This window comes from Phyllobates terribilis, unplaced genomic scaffold (genome assembly GCF_046119375.1).
Source record: "Phyllobates terribilis strain yellow unplaced genomic scaffold, ASM4611937v1 Scaffold_3__8_contigs__length_932513732, whole genome shotgun sequence".
NCBI lineage: Eukaryota > Metazoa > Chordata > Amphibia > Anura > Dendrobatidae > Phyllobates > Phyllobates terribilis.
Window position 1 is genome coordinate 483398611 of NW_027362763.1, and position 15639 is coordinate 483414249.

General features: G+C 43.6%; 1 protein-coding gene across 1 annotated transcript in view; it reads right to left on the minus strand.

The window, feature by feature from the left end:
* Window positions 1-14368, minus strand: part of LOC141259638 (amine sulfotransferase-like) — a 266645-nt gene extending 252277 nt beyond the window's left edge. Inside the window, exon 1 of the mRNA XM_073675901.1 lies at window positions 14210-14368. The gene's annotated coding sequence lies outside the window, so the exon portion shown is untranslated. The remainder of the gene's footprint in view (window positions 1-14209) is intronic.
* Window positions 14369-15639: the final 1271 nt, after the last annotated feature.

Here is a 15639-nt window from a genome sequence, read left to right on the forward strand (position 1 = left end):
AGCGGCCAAACAAGGTGTTAGCAGCGGTAGGAGAGTATGATCACACTGATGATGAATCTGACATCTCTGAATGTAGCCTGCCATTAAATGCTGTATTCCATTCTCTCTCTATGACTACACCTCCCAAGGAGTTGAAGGAAAAGAACTCTCACTGTTCACTCCCTATTAAGATCCTGTGTTCAGGGCAGTGGATTTCCAGTGCAGCTATGATTGACTCTGGTGCAGGGGGCAACTTTATGGACATTACATTTGCCCAAAAACGTGGTATTGAGATACAGCGAAGAGCCTCTCCAATTACCATGGAAACAGTGGATGGGTCACCTTTAATCTCCAGGCCTGTGGATCAGGAGACTGTACCTCTTAAGATTTTGTTGGAGCTTAATCATCAGGAGCAACTTTCTTTCTTGTTAATTTCTTCTCCTCATTTCCCTGTGATTTTAGGCATCCCTTGGTTGCGTTCTCAGAACCCGACTATCAACTGGGAGACCAAGGAGATTATTTTTCCGACTAGGAGCAACCCAGCGATAACTGAAGCTGTCCCTGAGTCCACGGATACAAAATCTACTGTACAGGTATTCACTTTACCTTCAGCGTATTAAGCATTCTCTGACATCTGTGACAAGAAGAAAGCAGATCAGCTTCCTCCACATAGTCATTATGACTGTCCCATTGAGCTGCTTCCTGGGGCGGCTATTCCTTTTAGCAACGTATATCCTTTAGCAGCACCTGAACTTCAAGCCTTGAAGGAGTATATTGATGAAAATCTGGCCAAAGGCTTTATACGTCCTTCTTCCTCACCAGCAGGGGTGCCTATATTTTTTGTAAAAAAGAAGGATGGAACCCTAAGACCCTGTATTGAATATCAGAAACTCAATAAGCTAACCATACGGAATCGTTATCCTTTGCCTTTGATTCCAGAATTATTGGAAAGAGTCCGCCATGCAAGGTGTTCTCTAAACTAGATCTTCGTGGGGCTAATAATTTGGTGCGTATTCGTTCCGGTGATGAATGGAAGACAGCATTCTGATGCCGGTATGGACACTTTGAATATCTGGTGATGCCCTTCGGGCTTTGTAACGCCCCTGCGACTTTTCAACATCTGGCTAATGACATTTTTAGAGATTTATTGGATCAGTTTGTGGTGATTTATTTGGACGATATTTTAATTTTTTCTGACTCTCTACAGGAACATGAAGAACATGTCAAAACTGTTTTGAAACGTCTGAAAGAGAACCATCTGTATATTAAGCCGGAGAAGTGTGAGTTCCATCGTTCTGAGATACAGTTTTTAGGTTATGTCATCTCTCCTCAGGGGCTGAACATGGAATCTGGTAAGATTCAGGCAATCCTTGACTGGCCAGTACCCAGGAACGTTAAAGAGGTCCAACGTTTTATTAGTTTTGCAAATTTCTATAGACTTTTTATTAGAAATTTTTCTGACATTGTCCGTCCCATTACTTCCTTGACAAAGAAGGAAAAGCCCTTTAAGTGGTCATCACAGGCTCAAGAGGCTTTTGATCGACTTAAGGTTTGTTTCACCTCAGCACCGCTGTTGATCCACCCAGACCCAACACTTCCTTTCATTGTGGAGGTGGACGCTTCTGATAATGCTTTAGGGGCCATTCTCTCCCAAAGAACTGGAGAGAAGACTCTGCTACACCCTTGTGCTTTCTTTTCCCGTAGACTTACTTCAGCTGAGAAAAACTACGATGTGGGAGACAAGGAACTGCTAGCTATTATTGTAGCTTTCAAAGAATGGAGGCATCATTTGCAAAGAGCCACACAACAGATCGTAGTGCTGACTAACCATTGCAATTTGGAGTTTCTCAGATCCGATAGATGTCTTTCTCCTCATCAGGCTCGTTGGAACCTATTTTTAAATCAATTTAATTTTGTTATTTCATACCGTCCAGGTTCTCGTAATGGGAAGGCTGATGCTTTATCCTGAATCCATGCTGCGGATTCCGTACCTGGAGCCCCATCCAAGACCATTCTATCCGATGCCAACTTCATCAAAGTTATCCACGATCAGGACTTGTGGAAGGAGTTCAAGGAGGCCTATGATGGTGATGTATTATTGGCCAATCCACCTGTTGATATTAATCTTGTCCTTAAGGGTGGCATGTGGTTCAGGGATCGACGTATCTATGTCCCTGAGGCCGTTCGTCTGCAGATCCTCAAGTTGGTCCATGACTCCAAGGTGGCTGGTCACAGGGGGGGTACAGAAGACACTAGAGTTCCTAAGCCGATTTTTCTGGTGGCCAATTTGCCTGAAGGATACTAAGGACTATGTTCTCTCTTGCGAGGTATGTGCTCATTATAAGACTCCTCGCATGTCACCTACGGGTCTTCTTCAACCATTACCTGTTCCGTCCCGCCCATGGGGGTCTATCTCAATGGACTTCATTGTGGAGCTGCCTACATCAGGTGGCATAAATACGATCCTGGTGGTAGTGGATCGCCTGACTAAAGCTGCTCATTTTGTTCCTTGCCCCGGTCTTCCCTCAGCTAAGGATACAGTGAACTTGGTTATACAGAATGTTTTTCGGCTGCATGGGGTCCCGGATGAAATCATCTCTGACCGTGGAGTGCAGTTTACCTCAAGATTCTGGAGTTTTGCTCTGCACTCAATATTAATGTCTGTCTTTCTTCCGCTTATCACCCCCAGACGAACGGTCAAACTGAACATGCCAGCAGACCTTGGAACAATATCTATGATGCTATGTCAGCCATCTTCAGGATGATTGGTTGGAGTTACTTCCATTAGCTGAATTCTCATATAACAATTCTCAGAGTGCCTCCACTAAGTTCACACCTTTCTTTGCCAATCTGGGTTACCATCCGAGTATCTTACCTAGGTCTCCGATGAATGCTCTGGTTCCAGCTGTAGAGGAGAGGCTGACTGCGATGAGGCAAAATCTGGAGGTTCTGAAGGAATCTTTGACCTCAGCTCAGGAACGTTACAAGAAATCGGCTGATAGATTTCGTAAACTGGCACCCATGTTCAAGGTAGGAGATTCCGTGTGGTTATTCACTAAAAATCTGAAGTTGAACATTCCTTCACAGAAACTTGGACAGAAATTCATCGGCCCTTTCAAGATCAACGGTATTGTGAGCTCTGTGGCCTGCCGTCTGAAGTTGCCTAGGACTATGAAGGTACACCCAGTTTTCCATGTTTCTTTACTAAAGTCTGTATCTCCTAATACCTTCCAGGGACATGTTGTGCCACCTCCGCAGCCTGTGCTGATTGATGGGCAGGAACAATTTGTGGTGGAAGAGATTATTGATTCTAGGCTTCGCAGGAATCGGCTCCAATATCTGATAAGATGGCAAGGGTATCCCCCGAAGAAGACTCTTGGGAACCTGTGGAAAACATCAATGCCCAACAGAAGATTTCTCGTTTCCATCAGAGATTTCCTGAGAAACTGGGTCCAGGATCGTCCTGAGGCCGCTTCTAAGGAGGGAGTAATGTCAGGACTGCAAATATTTTTAATTACATTTTGGCCCTTTTTGCTCTCTTTCAAGATGGTGTCTTTTGTCTCATGTGCCCCTTGTCTTCCTGCTTTATAACTCCACCCCAGCCTCTAATCAGTGCTAGAGTATTCTGCCTGTGATCTGCTCCAGGTGGTTTCCTAGTTTCCTGCTCTGCCCTGCAGACTTGTTTGGATCTTCTGTTACCTGCTCTCAGAGACTCTGCTGCATTCAGTTGTTACAAGTATTCCTCCTTCTCCTGGCTACTCCTGCTGCTACTTCTGAGCCTCAGTCTTCACCTGCATTCTGCTAACAAGTAAGCTGGTTTCTGCTCTGACTCACCTGCTTTAGATAGCTGCAGAGCACGGGACTGTGCTGCACTATCAGGGACTTCCTACCCAGGCCTCCCTGGATTATCTAAATATTGTATGGACTTCCTTGCATGGACTTGATAAGGACTTCCTTGTTTTCTAGCATCCTCTATGTGAATTGTGCTTTACAGATTGCTTTGCTGATTACATTTAGAGCACGAGACTGTGCTGCATTATCTGGGACTTCCTACCCAGGCCTCCCTGGATTATATAATATATATTGTTTGGACTTGATAAAGACTTCCTTGTTTTCTAGCATCCTCTAGTGTGAACAGTGCTTTACAAACTGCTCTGCTAATTGCATTTTCCCCTGAGTGTTTATGGACTTTGTGTTTTCGTCTGCACTTGTTTAAAACACCGTGTGTTTATAATATACACTTTGACACCTATAAGTTGTGTTCTGTTGTATCTTTGTTCCACGCAAAAAGACTCCTGTGGTATCCATTATAGTTATTACAGGATACTATAGTCAAAAAATAAGGAGTCTGCTGGAACAATGTCTGCAGAAAGCAAATTAGAGCAGGTGTATTCCGTTTTTAGATCTCTTCAGAAGGAGGTGGAAGGTCTGCAAAAGAAACTTGGAGGCATTGAACGTAATGAATAAGCATTTGGACAAACTTTACCGGAGTTAAATGCCTGAATGGCGGCCCAGGAAAACAAACTTGCGGGCTTGGACTCCCAGTACGGACAGGCTTTCCAGGACATTAGTACTCAAATGGCGGCACAAGTGACTTTACCTTCTGGGATACCGCCACCAGCTAGCCCACCTAAGTTGCCTCCATTTAGATTTAATGGTGAACGTGACAAATTTCGTGGCTTTCTGAATCAGTGTATGCTATATTTTGATGTACATACTTCCTTACTGATAGATCTAAGGTATTGTGTGTAATTATGCTGCTGACCTCACCAGCACTCGCCTGGGCGAATCCGATGATCGAGTCTCGTGACCCACGGTTAAATAATTTGGATGATTTCTTAGCCGCTATGGCATTAATGTTTGATGACCCTAACCGCCGTGCTACCACTGAGTCTGCTTTACTATCTTTACGCCAGGGTAAACGTTCTGTTATTCCGTTATTGAATATGCTACTGAATTTAGGAGATTAGCGGTAGATACCAACTGGGACAGTTATGCACAATTACTTATTTTTAAGAGAGGTCTGTCTAGCATTGTAGAAGATGAATTGGCCCGCTCTGAGTCACCCCAAGAGCTAGAAATGTTTATACAGCATTGTGTACGCATAGACATACGCCTTACTGAACGTAGGCAGGAGAAATTGGCTGTATTCAATCGTATGTCTAACTTTTCCCTTTCTCCCAAAGAGCCTGCAGGTAAAACATCTCGGGAGGTAGAAGAAGCGCCCATGCAAATTGATTCTGTGCAGAGGCGTGAGAGTAATGAGCGCCGGGAGCACCACCTGCGAGAGAGGCTATGTTTCTACTGCGGCCAATCTGACCACTTTCTAATCAACTGTCCCAAGCGGCCAAACAAGGTGTTAGCAGCGGTAGGAGAGTATGATCACACTGATGATGAATCTGACATCTCTGAATGTAGCCTGCCATTAAATGCTGTATTCCATTCTCTCTCTATGACTACACCTCCCAAGGAGTTGAAGGAAAAGAACTCTCACTGTTCACTCCCTATTAAGATCCTGTGTTCAGGGCAGTGGATTTCCAGTGCAGCTATGATTGACTCTGGTGCAGGGGGCAACTTTATGGACATTACATTTGCCCAAAAACGTGGTATTGAGATACAGCGAAGAGCCTCTCCAATTACCATGGAAACAGTGGATGGGTCACCTTTAATCTCCAGGCCTGTGGATCAGGAGACTGTACCTCTTAAGATTTTGTTGGAGCTTAATCATCAGGAGCAACTTTCTTTCTTGTTAATTTCTTCTCCTCATTTCCCTGTGATTTTAGGCATCCCTTGGTTGCGTTCTCAGAACCCGACTATCAACTGGGAGACCAAGGAGATTATTTTTCCGACTAGGAGCAACCCAGCGATAACTGAAGCTGTCCCTGAGTCCACGGATACAAAATCTACTGTACAGGTATTCACTTTACCTTCAGCGTATTAAGCATTCTCTGACATCTGTGACAAGAAGAAAGCAGATCAGCTTCCTCCACATAGTCATTATGACTGTCCCATTGAGCTGCTTCCTGGGGCGGCTATTCCTTTTAGCAACGTATATCCTTTAGCAGCACCTGAACTTCATGCCTTGAAGGAGTATATTGATGAAAATCTGGCCAAAGGCTTTATACGTCCTTCTTCCTCACCAGCAGGGGTGCCTATATTTTTTGTAAAAAAGAAGGATGGAACCCTAAGACCCTGTATTGAATATCAGAAACTCAATAAGGTAACCATACGGAATCGTTATCCTTTGCCTTTGATTCCAGAATTATTGGAAAGAGTCCGCCATGCAAGGTGTTCTCTAAACTAGATCTTCGTGGGGCTAATAATTTGGTGCGTATTCGTTCCGGTGATGAATGGAAGACAGCATTCTGATGCCGGTATGGACACTTTGAATATCTGGTGATGCCCTTCGGGCTTTGTAACGCCCCTGCGACTTTTCAACATCTGGCTAATGACATTTTTAGAGATTTATTGGATCAGTTTGTGGTGATTTATTTGGACGATATTTTAATTTTTTCTGACTCTCTACAGGAACATGAAGAACATGTCAAAACTGTTTTGAAACGTCTGAAAGAGAACCATCTGTATATTAAGCCGGAGAAGTGTGAGTTCCATCGTTCTGAGATACAGTTTTTAGGTTATGTCATCTCTCCTCAGGGGCTGAACATGGAATCTGGTAAGATTCAGGCAATCCTTGACTGGCCAGTACCCAGGAACGTTAAAGAGGTCCAACGTTTTATTAGTTTTGCAAATTTCTATAGACTTTTTATTAGAAATTTTTCTGACATTGTCCGTCCCATTACTTCCTTGACAAAGAAGGAAAAGCCCTTTAAGTGGTCATCACAGGCTCAAGAGGCTTTTGATCGACTTAAGGTTTGTTTCACCTCAGCACCGCTGTTGATCCACCCAGACCCAACACTTCCTTTCATTGTGGAGGTGGACGCTTCTGATAATGCTTTAGGGGCCATTCTCTCCCAAAGAACTGGAGAGAAGACTCTGCTACACCCTTGTGCTTTCTTTTCCCGTAGACTTACTTCAGCTGAGAAAAACTACGATGTGGGAGACAAGGAACTGCTAGCTATTATTGTAGCTTTCAAAGAATGGAGGCATCATTTGCAAGGAGCCACACAACAGATCGTAGTGCTGACTGACCATTGCAATTTGGAGTTTCTCAGATCCGATAGATGTCTTTCTCCTCATCAGGCTCGTTGGAACCTATTTTTAAATCAATTTAATTTTGTTATTTCATACCGTCCAGGTTCTCGTAATGGGAAGGCTAATGCTTTATCCTGAATCCATGCTGCGGATTCCGTACCTGGAGCCCCATCCAAGACCATTCTATCTGATGCCAACTTCATCAAAGTTATCCACGATCAAGACTTGTGGAAGGAGTTCAAGGAGGCCTATGATGGTGATGTATTATTGGCCAATCCACCTGTTGATATTAATCTTGTCCTTAAGGGTGGCATGTGGTTCAGGGATCGACGTATCTATGTCCCTGAGGCCGTTCGTCTGCAGATCCTCAAGTTGGTCCATGACTCCAAGGTGGCTGGTCACAGGGGGGGTACAGAAGACACAAGAGTTCCTAAGCCGATTTTTCTGGTGGCCAATTTGCCTGAAGGATACTAAGGACTATGTTCTCTCTTGCGAGGTATGTGCTCATTATAAGACTCCTCGCATGTCACCTACGGGTCTTCTTCAACCATTACCTGTTCCGTCCCGCCCATGGGGGTCTATCTCAATGGACTTCATTGTGGAGCTGCCTACATCAGGTGGCATAAATACGATCCTGGTGGTAGTGGATCGCCTGACTAAAGCTGCTCATTTTGTTCCTTGCCCCGGTCTTCCCTCAGCTAAGGATACAGTGAACTTGGTTATACAGAATGTTTTTCAGCTGCATGGGTTCCCGGATGAAATCAACTCTGACCGTGGAGTGCAGTTTACCTCAAGATTCTGGAGTTTTGCTCTGCACTCAATATTAATGTCTGTCTTTCTTCCGCTTATCACCCCCAGACGAACGGTCAAACCGAGCATGCCAGCAGACCTTGGAACAATATCTATGATGCTATGTCAGCCATCTTCAGGATGATTGGTTGGAGTTACTTCCATTAGCTGAATTCTCATATAACAATTCTCAGAGTGCCTCCACTAAGTTCACACCTTTCTTTGCCAATCTGGGTTACCATCCGAGTATCTTACCTAGGTCACCGATGAATGCTCTGGTTCCAGCTGTAGAGGAGAGGCTGACTGCGATGAGGCAAAATCTGGAGGTTCTGAAGGAATCTTTGACCTCAGCTCAGGAACGTTACAAGAAATCGGCTGATAGATTTCGTAAACTGGCACCCATATTCAAGGTAGGAGATTCCGTGTGGTTATCCACTAAAAATCTGAAGTTGAACATTCCTTCACAGAAACTTGGACAGAAATTCATCGGCCCTTTCAAGATCAACGGTATTGTGAGCTCTGTGGCCTGCCGTCTGAAGTTGCCTAGGACTATGAAGGTACACCCAGTTTTCCATGTTTCTTTACTAAAGTCTGTATCTCCTAATACCTTCCAGGGACATGTTGTGCCACCTCCGCAGCCTGTGCTGATTGATGGGCAGGAACAATTTGTGGTGGAAGAGATTATTGATTCTAGGCTTCGCAGGAATCGGCTCCAATATCTGATAAGATGGCAAGGTTATCCCCCGAAGAAGACTCTTGGGAACCTGTGGAAAACATCAATGCCCAACAGAAGATTTCTCGTTTCCATCAGAGATTTCCTGAGAAACTGGGTCCAGGATCGTCCTGAGGCCGCTTCTAAGGAGGGAGTAATGTCAGGACTGCAAATATTTTTAATTACATTTTGGCCCTTTTTGCTCTCTTTCAAGATGGTGTCTTTTGTCTCATGTGCCCCTTGTCTTCCTGCTTTATAACTCCACCCCAGCCTCTAATCAGTGCTAGAGTATTCTGCCTGTGATCTGCTCCAGGTGGTTTCCTAGTTTCCTGCTCTGCCCTGCAGACTTGTTTGGATCTTCTGTTACCTGCTCTCAGAGACTCTGCTGCATTCAGTTGTTACCAGTATTCCTCCTTCTCCTGGCTACTCCTGCTGCTACTTCTGAGCCTCAGTCTTCACCTGCATTCTGCTAACAAGTAAGCTGGTTTCTGCTCTGACTCACCTGCTTTAGATAGCTGCAGAGCACGGGACTGTGCTGCACTATCAGGGACTTCCTACCCAGGCCTCCCTGGATTATCTAAATATTGTATGGACTTCCTTGCATGGACTTGATAAGGACTTCCTTGTTTTCTAGCATCCTCTATGTGAATTGTGCTTTACAGATTGCTTTGCTGATTACATTTAGAGCACGAGACTGTGCTGCATTATCTGGGACTTCCTACCCAGGCCTCCCTGGATTATATAATATATATTGTTTGGACTTGATAAAGACTTCCTTGTTTTCTAGCATCCTCTAGTGTGAACAGTGCTTTACAAACTGCTCTGCTAATTGCATTTTCCCCTGAGTGTTTATGGACTTTGTGTTTTCGTCTGCACTTGTTTAAAACACCGTGTGTTTATAATATACACTTTGACACCTATAAGTTGTGTTCTGTTGTATCTTTGTTCCACGCAAAAAGACTCCTGTGGTATCTATTTTAATTATTACAATTTGATTCTGAGGGCTAACCTTTCTCCCCCACTCAAGAGCCCCATAGTAGCTGCAAAGTTAGCGCTATCATGAACTTTCCTTTGGTAGAAGCCAAGGCACACCAGAGGATTCTCTGGTGGGACCGTCCAACCCTGCCGAGAAGCAGTTCTGGCTAAGAAAAGTGTGTGGAAAGGTTCCCGGACACTCTATGGCTGCTTTTTTAATATTTATCGGCCATGCATAAGCATGTTATTTCTCATACCGCATTACAGATCAGGCCATTGTCCAACTCTGTATTCAAGAAATTAAATGCACAAAGAAAGATGTGTGCATGTCAAAGCACCGCCAACAAGGGCGAGTTGATGTTGGACGGGCTGCCATTGCTTCTGCAATAAGCTGCATTACAGGACTTCCTGTGAGAAATGACATGCAGTGTAGATAGGGTTTCCCTCTATGCCAGTCCTTTCACCGAGCTAAATACAACTGTCAGCAAAAAAAAGTTGTGGACTGGCTCCATACCGTCCCTGGCCACATTCACATGTCCACGTGTTTGTGGTTAGGCGGTCCTTCCCAGTAAGTGCACTGGGGAGGGCACGGTTAATGTTGTGGGACCCGTGCTTGTTGAAGGCGGAGGCAATACTGGGAAATATAGTGGCGGCTGGGGACCGAGTATGGACACCCGGCCGCTGCCGGCATGAGCTTAATAAGCCACATTTCAAGTGCAAGCAGCTGTCAAAAATTTGGCAGTATAGTATTGCAGCCTGTGGGTGGGTGGCTGGCTGGCAGCCTGCATACTTGCGCTTGCATTCCAAGGAATGGGGAAGGGCAACTGAACGCTGCAGTGGGACAAGGACGTAGACGGTGATTGTTGCAAGTCTGCAATGACAGGTGCATGGCGGGAGGCATCTTCGCATGCGCCAAGGATCATTTATGATGGGCACACTTTTAGGCAGTGACCTGGGAGTCAGAGATGCTTCCAGAGGTCTTCCCCATGCTGTTCCCATGTCTTTTCAGCACTGTATGCATGTGTCTGATGATGTTTCACACACCACATGGCCCGATAAGGTTGTAAAATGTTAAAATTACTTTTCCTTGTGAATGCATTTGTCTTGGTTGAAAGCAATGCAAAAGTGCAAAAACGCAATGTGTGAACATAGCCCAAGGTGTGGAGGAGTATTTTTGGTTTTGGTTATTTATTTTGCCTTCTATACAAGTCATTACCCTGGAAAGGATGCTCCTTAACATATTTCCCAGGAAAATCCATTTTGGTTTCGTTTTTTTATGTTTTATTGTGAGTCCGTAAAAGTGCCGCAATACTCTGACAACGTTGCTAACAGCAGTGACCTGGGAGTCAGAAATGTTTCCAGGGGTCTTCCCCATGCTGCTCCCATGTCAATTCAGCACTGTTCCCATCAATTTGGGCAATTTTAGGCCTCCTGCAGACCGCCGGGGGGAGCCGCCTGAAAAATGCTTGAGTTTCCCATAGCACCCGAGTATTCCAATTTGCTCGACCCGAGCAACGAGTATCCGAGCATTTTAGTGCTTGCTTATTACTAATGGTAAGGAATAGACAGTGTTGCAGTATCGGACTCTGGCCACAAGAGGTCACTGTTGCCACTATTGGTGTTTTTGAGTTTGAGGAGACAGCTGACTGGATTAGGACAATCCACTGCCATCCTGGGAGCTCAGAGTTCGCTCTTTTCAAGAAAATGACCAAAGTGCTGGAGAAACATGTACATGTTCCCATGATGCCTATTTGAAAGAAGGAATTACTTTGGTGGGGGGGACTGGATGCAGAGTTGGGTTCCCCCCAATGCATCTGCTGTAACATGGTGGACCTCCTGCTAGCCTAACAGGCTAAAACTACGCTCCAGATTACAAGTCCAGGATTCACTCCTCGGCCTCCCAGCTAAACAGTCAAAGGGACAATAAGCCAGCCTCCTCAATGAACAAGTTATGGCTGGTAAGTCCTGAACTCAGGCCCCACCACAGGGATCCCGGTGGGAGTGTGCATACAGACTTAGAAAGAGTTTGGTGCCAAACTTAGATTCTCAACTAGAGACATTGTTTGTTTGTAGAACTGTATAATCAGAGCTAAATACTCACCTCATTAGGGGGAACTTGTATACATATAGCTTAACAAAATTGTAATCTTAGAGAATTGATAAGTTTGTGATTCTATGTGCTGCACCACTGCAGGGATTGTCTCTTGCACCCATCTAATTACACCTTTGCCCTTGGTTAACTCTCAGTTATCACATTAGGCGGAACCAAAGGTCAGGCAAATTATAGTCTATCCGACAGAACATCCTGGGCGAATTGGTTGTGCACTGCAGGGGTCCTAGCAGACCTGGGCTAGGTATTTCTTTCTTGTGTTGATGGGGTAACTCAGGTTCCATTGTTAGCAAAAAGTATTTCCTTGACAAATTGTCTGGTCATGTTCTTTATCCTCGGCTCGCTGTATTCCGGGAGAAACCAGCCTGGTACATGGTATACGTGATTCCCATGAATGTTCCCACCGTACTGTTATCAGAGACAGTTTTAAATAACAGTGCAGACTGGAAACAAGGAAAGCTGTATACTGGGTGTTGGAACAGCACATTCAAAGTGTGTGCAGTCATGCCTGCAAACAACAACCACATACTACTTCTCTAAAAATGCTATATTCCTCAAAATTAATAAGAGGAGTATTTTTACCCTGCAGGCAAATGTGCAGTGTGAACTCTGCTGCCATGTAATGCTGTAGGGGAACCATGTGGCTACAATATGCAATACTGAAGAATGTAGACAAGACCCCATGATACAGGTGCATCTCACTAAATTAAAATATAATCAAAAGTTAATTTATTTTAGTTCTTCAATACAAAAAAATGAACCTGATATATTATAAATATATATATATATATATATTATATTATAGAGTCATTACAAACAGAGTGATCTATTTCAAATGTTTATTTCTGTTAATGTTGATGATTATGGCTTACAGCCAATGAAAACACAAAAATCATTATCTCAGTAAATTAAAATAATTAGCAAAAAACATCTGCAAAGGCTTCCTAAGCATTTAAAAAGGTCCCTTAGTCTGTTTCAGTAGGCTCCACAATCATGGGGAAGACTGCTGACTTGACAGATGTCCAGAAGGCTGTCATTGACACAATCCACAAGGTCCTAGAGTTCCAATTTTTATTTGGAAATCAAGGTCCCAGAGTCTGGAGGAAGAGTGGAGAGGTACAAAATCCAAGCTGCTTGAGGACTAGTGTGAAGTTTCCACAATCAGTGATGGTTTGGGGAGCCATGTCATCTGTTGGTGTATTTTCACAGTGTTTTATCAAGACCAAAGTCAGCGCAGCCGTCTACCAGGAAATTTTAGAGCACTTCATACTTCCCTCTGCCGACAAGCTTTTTTGAGATGGAAATTTCATTCTCCAGCAGGACTTGGCACCTGTCCACACTGCCAAAAGTACCAATACCTGGTTTAAAAACAACAGTATCACTGTGCTTGATTGGCCAGCAAACTCGTCTGACCTTAACCCCTTAGAGAATCTATGGGGTATTGTCAAGAGGAAGATGAGAGACACCAGACCCAACAATGCAGATGAGCTGAAGGCTGCTATCAAAGCAACCTGGGCTTCCATAACACCTCAGCAGTGCCACAGGCTAATATCCTCTGTGCCACGCCGCATTGATGCAGTAATTGATGCAAAAGGATATCTGACCAAGTATTGAGTGCATGTACTGAACATACATTTCAGTAGTCAAACATTTCGGATTTTAAAAACATTTTTCAAGCTGTTGTTATAAAGTATTCTAATTTACTGAGATAACGACTTGTGTTTTCATTGGCTGTAAGCTATAATCATCAACATTAACAGAAATAAACGCTTGAAATAGACCACTCTGTTTGTAATGACTCTGGGACCTTGTGCAGTGTGTCAATGACTGCCTTCTGGACATCTGTCAAGTCAGCAGTCTTCCCCATGATCGTGGAGTCTACTGAAACAGACTAAGGGACCTATTTAAATGCTTAGGAAGCCTTTACAGATGTTTTTTGTTAATTATTTTAATTTACTGAGATAATGACTTTTGTGTTTTCATTGACTGTAAGCCATAATCATCAACAATAACATAAATAAACACTGGACATAGATCACTCTGTTTGTAATGACTCTATATAATATATGAGTTTCACTTTTTGTATTGAAGAATTGAAATAAATTAACTTTTTGATGATATTCTAATTTTGTGAGATCCACCTGTATATGGTGGTCCATGGAAACTGCACATGTGCAAAATACTGGTTAACAGCCAGTCATACGACTGTTATCTGTGAGAAAGAGGCTCCTTAATATTAGAAATGCATAAAAATAAGGCTTGTATAAGGTGCCAGACACAGATATGTGTAGTGCACCATGCTGGCCAACAGACTATTTGTCACATCCATACTATTAGATCAGGCAGGCTGCCCACCGCTAAGTAAGTGAATCCCAAAAGGACAAACAACCAAAGTATTAGGCCAGCGCACAAACTTTTTTAAAATGTATGCAATCTACATAAGGTATGACTACGAATCCTCCAACTAAATTTTGTAATCTTTTGGCACGTACCTTTCCCTGCTCTTCTATACCCAGCTGATGTTTGCATATCTGCAACATCCTTTTTATGACTTATGAAAACGACAGCTCCAATCATTCCTTTCCCTCCTTTCTGTGCTCATCTGCATGTCAAAGAAGCGACTCTGCCCAATACGCAGCATTCTACATTGTCCACCTCCTTTTGGCTGCTCTGTCACCTCCTCATTCTCTCTTGTATCACATGGGATAAATAATCCTCCGCAGCATCTGTGGAGTTTGCTGTTTCTACACCAGAAACTTCTACTCTATTCCCTACAGTCATATATATATATGCATATATATACAGTACAGACCAAAAGTTTGGACACACCTTCTCTTTTTTTTTCTGTATTTTCATGACTATGAAAATTGTACATTCACACTGAAGGCACCAAAACTATGAATTAACACATGTGGAATTATATACTTAATAAAAAAAGTGTGAAACAACTGAAAATATGTCTTATATTCTAGGTTCTTCAAAGTAGCCACCTTTTGCTTTGATGACTGCTTTGCACACTCTTGGCATTCTCTTGATGAGCTTCAAGAAGTAGTCACCGGAAATGGTTTTCACTTCACAGGTGTGCCCTGTCAGTTTTAATAATTAGGATTTCTTGCCTTATAAATGGGGTTGGGACCATCAGTTGTGTTGTGCAGAACTCTGGTGGATACACAGCTGATAGTCCTACTGAATAGACTGTTAGAATTTGTATTATGGCAAGAAAAAAGCATCTAAGTAAAGAAAAACATATGGCCATCATTACTTTAAGAAATGAAGGTCAGTCAGTCTGAAAAATTGGGCAAACTTTGAAAGTGTCCCCAAGTGCAGTTGCAAAAACCATCAAGCGCTACAAAGAAACTGGCTCACATGAGGACCGCCCAATGAAAGGAAGACAAAGAGTCACCTCTGTTTCTGAGGATAAATTTATTTGAGTCACCAGCCTCAGAAATCACAGGTTAACAGCAGCTCAGATTAGAGACCAGGTCAATGCCACACAGAGTTCTAGCAGCAGACACATCTCTTCAACAACTGTTAAGATGAGCCTTTGTGCAGCAGGCCATCATGGTAAAATAGCTGCTAGGAAACAACTGCTAAAGACAGGCAACAAGCAGCAGAAACTTGTTTGGGCTAAAGAACACAAGGAATGGACATTAGACCAGTGGAAATCCGTGCTTTGCTCTGATGAGTCCAAATTTGAGATCTTTGGTTCCAACCACCGAGTCTTTGTGCGACGCCGAAAAGGTGAACGGATGAACTCTACATGCCTGGTTACCACCGTGAAGCATGGAGGAGGGGGTGTGATGGTGTGGGGGTGCTTTGCTGGTGACACTGTTGGGGATTTATTCACAATTGAAGGCATACTGAACCAGCATAGCTACCACAGCATCTTGCAGCGGCATGCTATTCCATCCGGTTTGCGTTT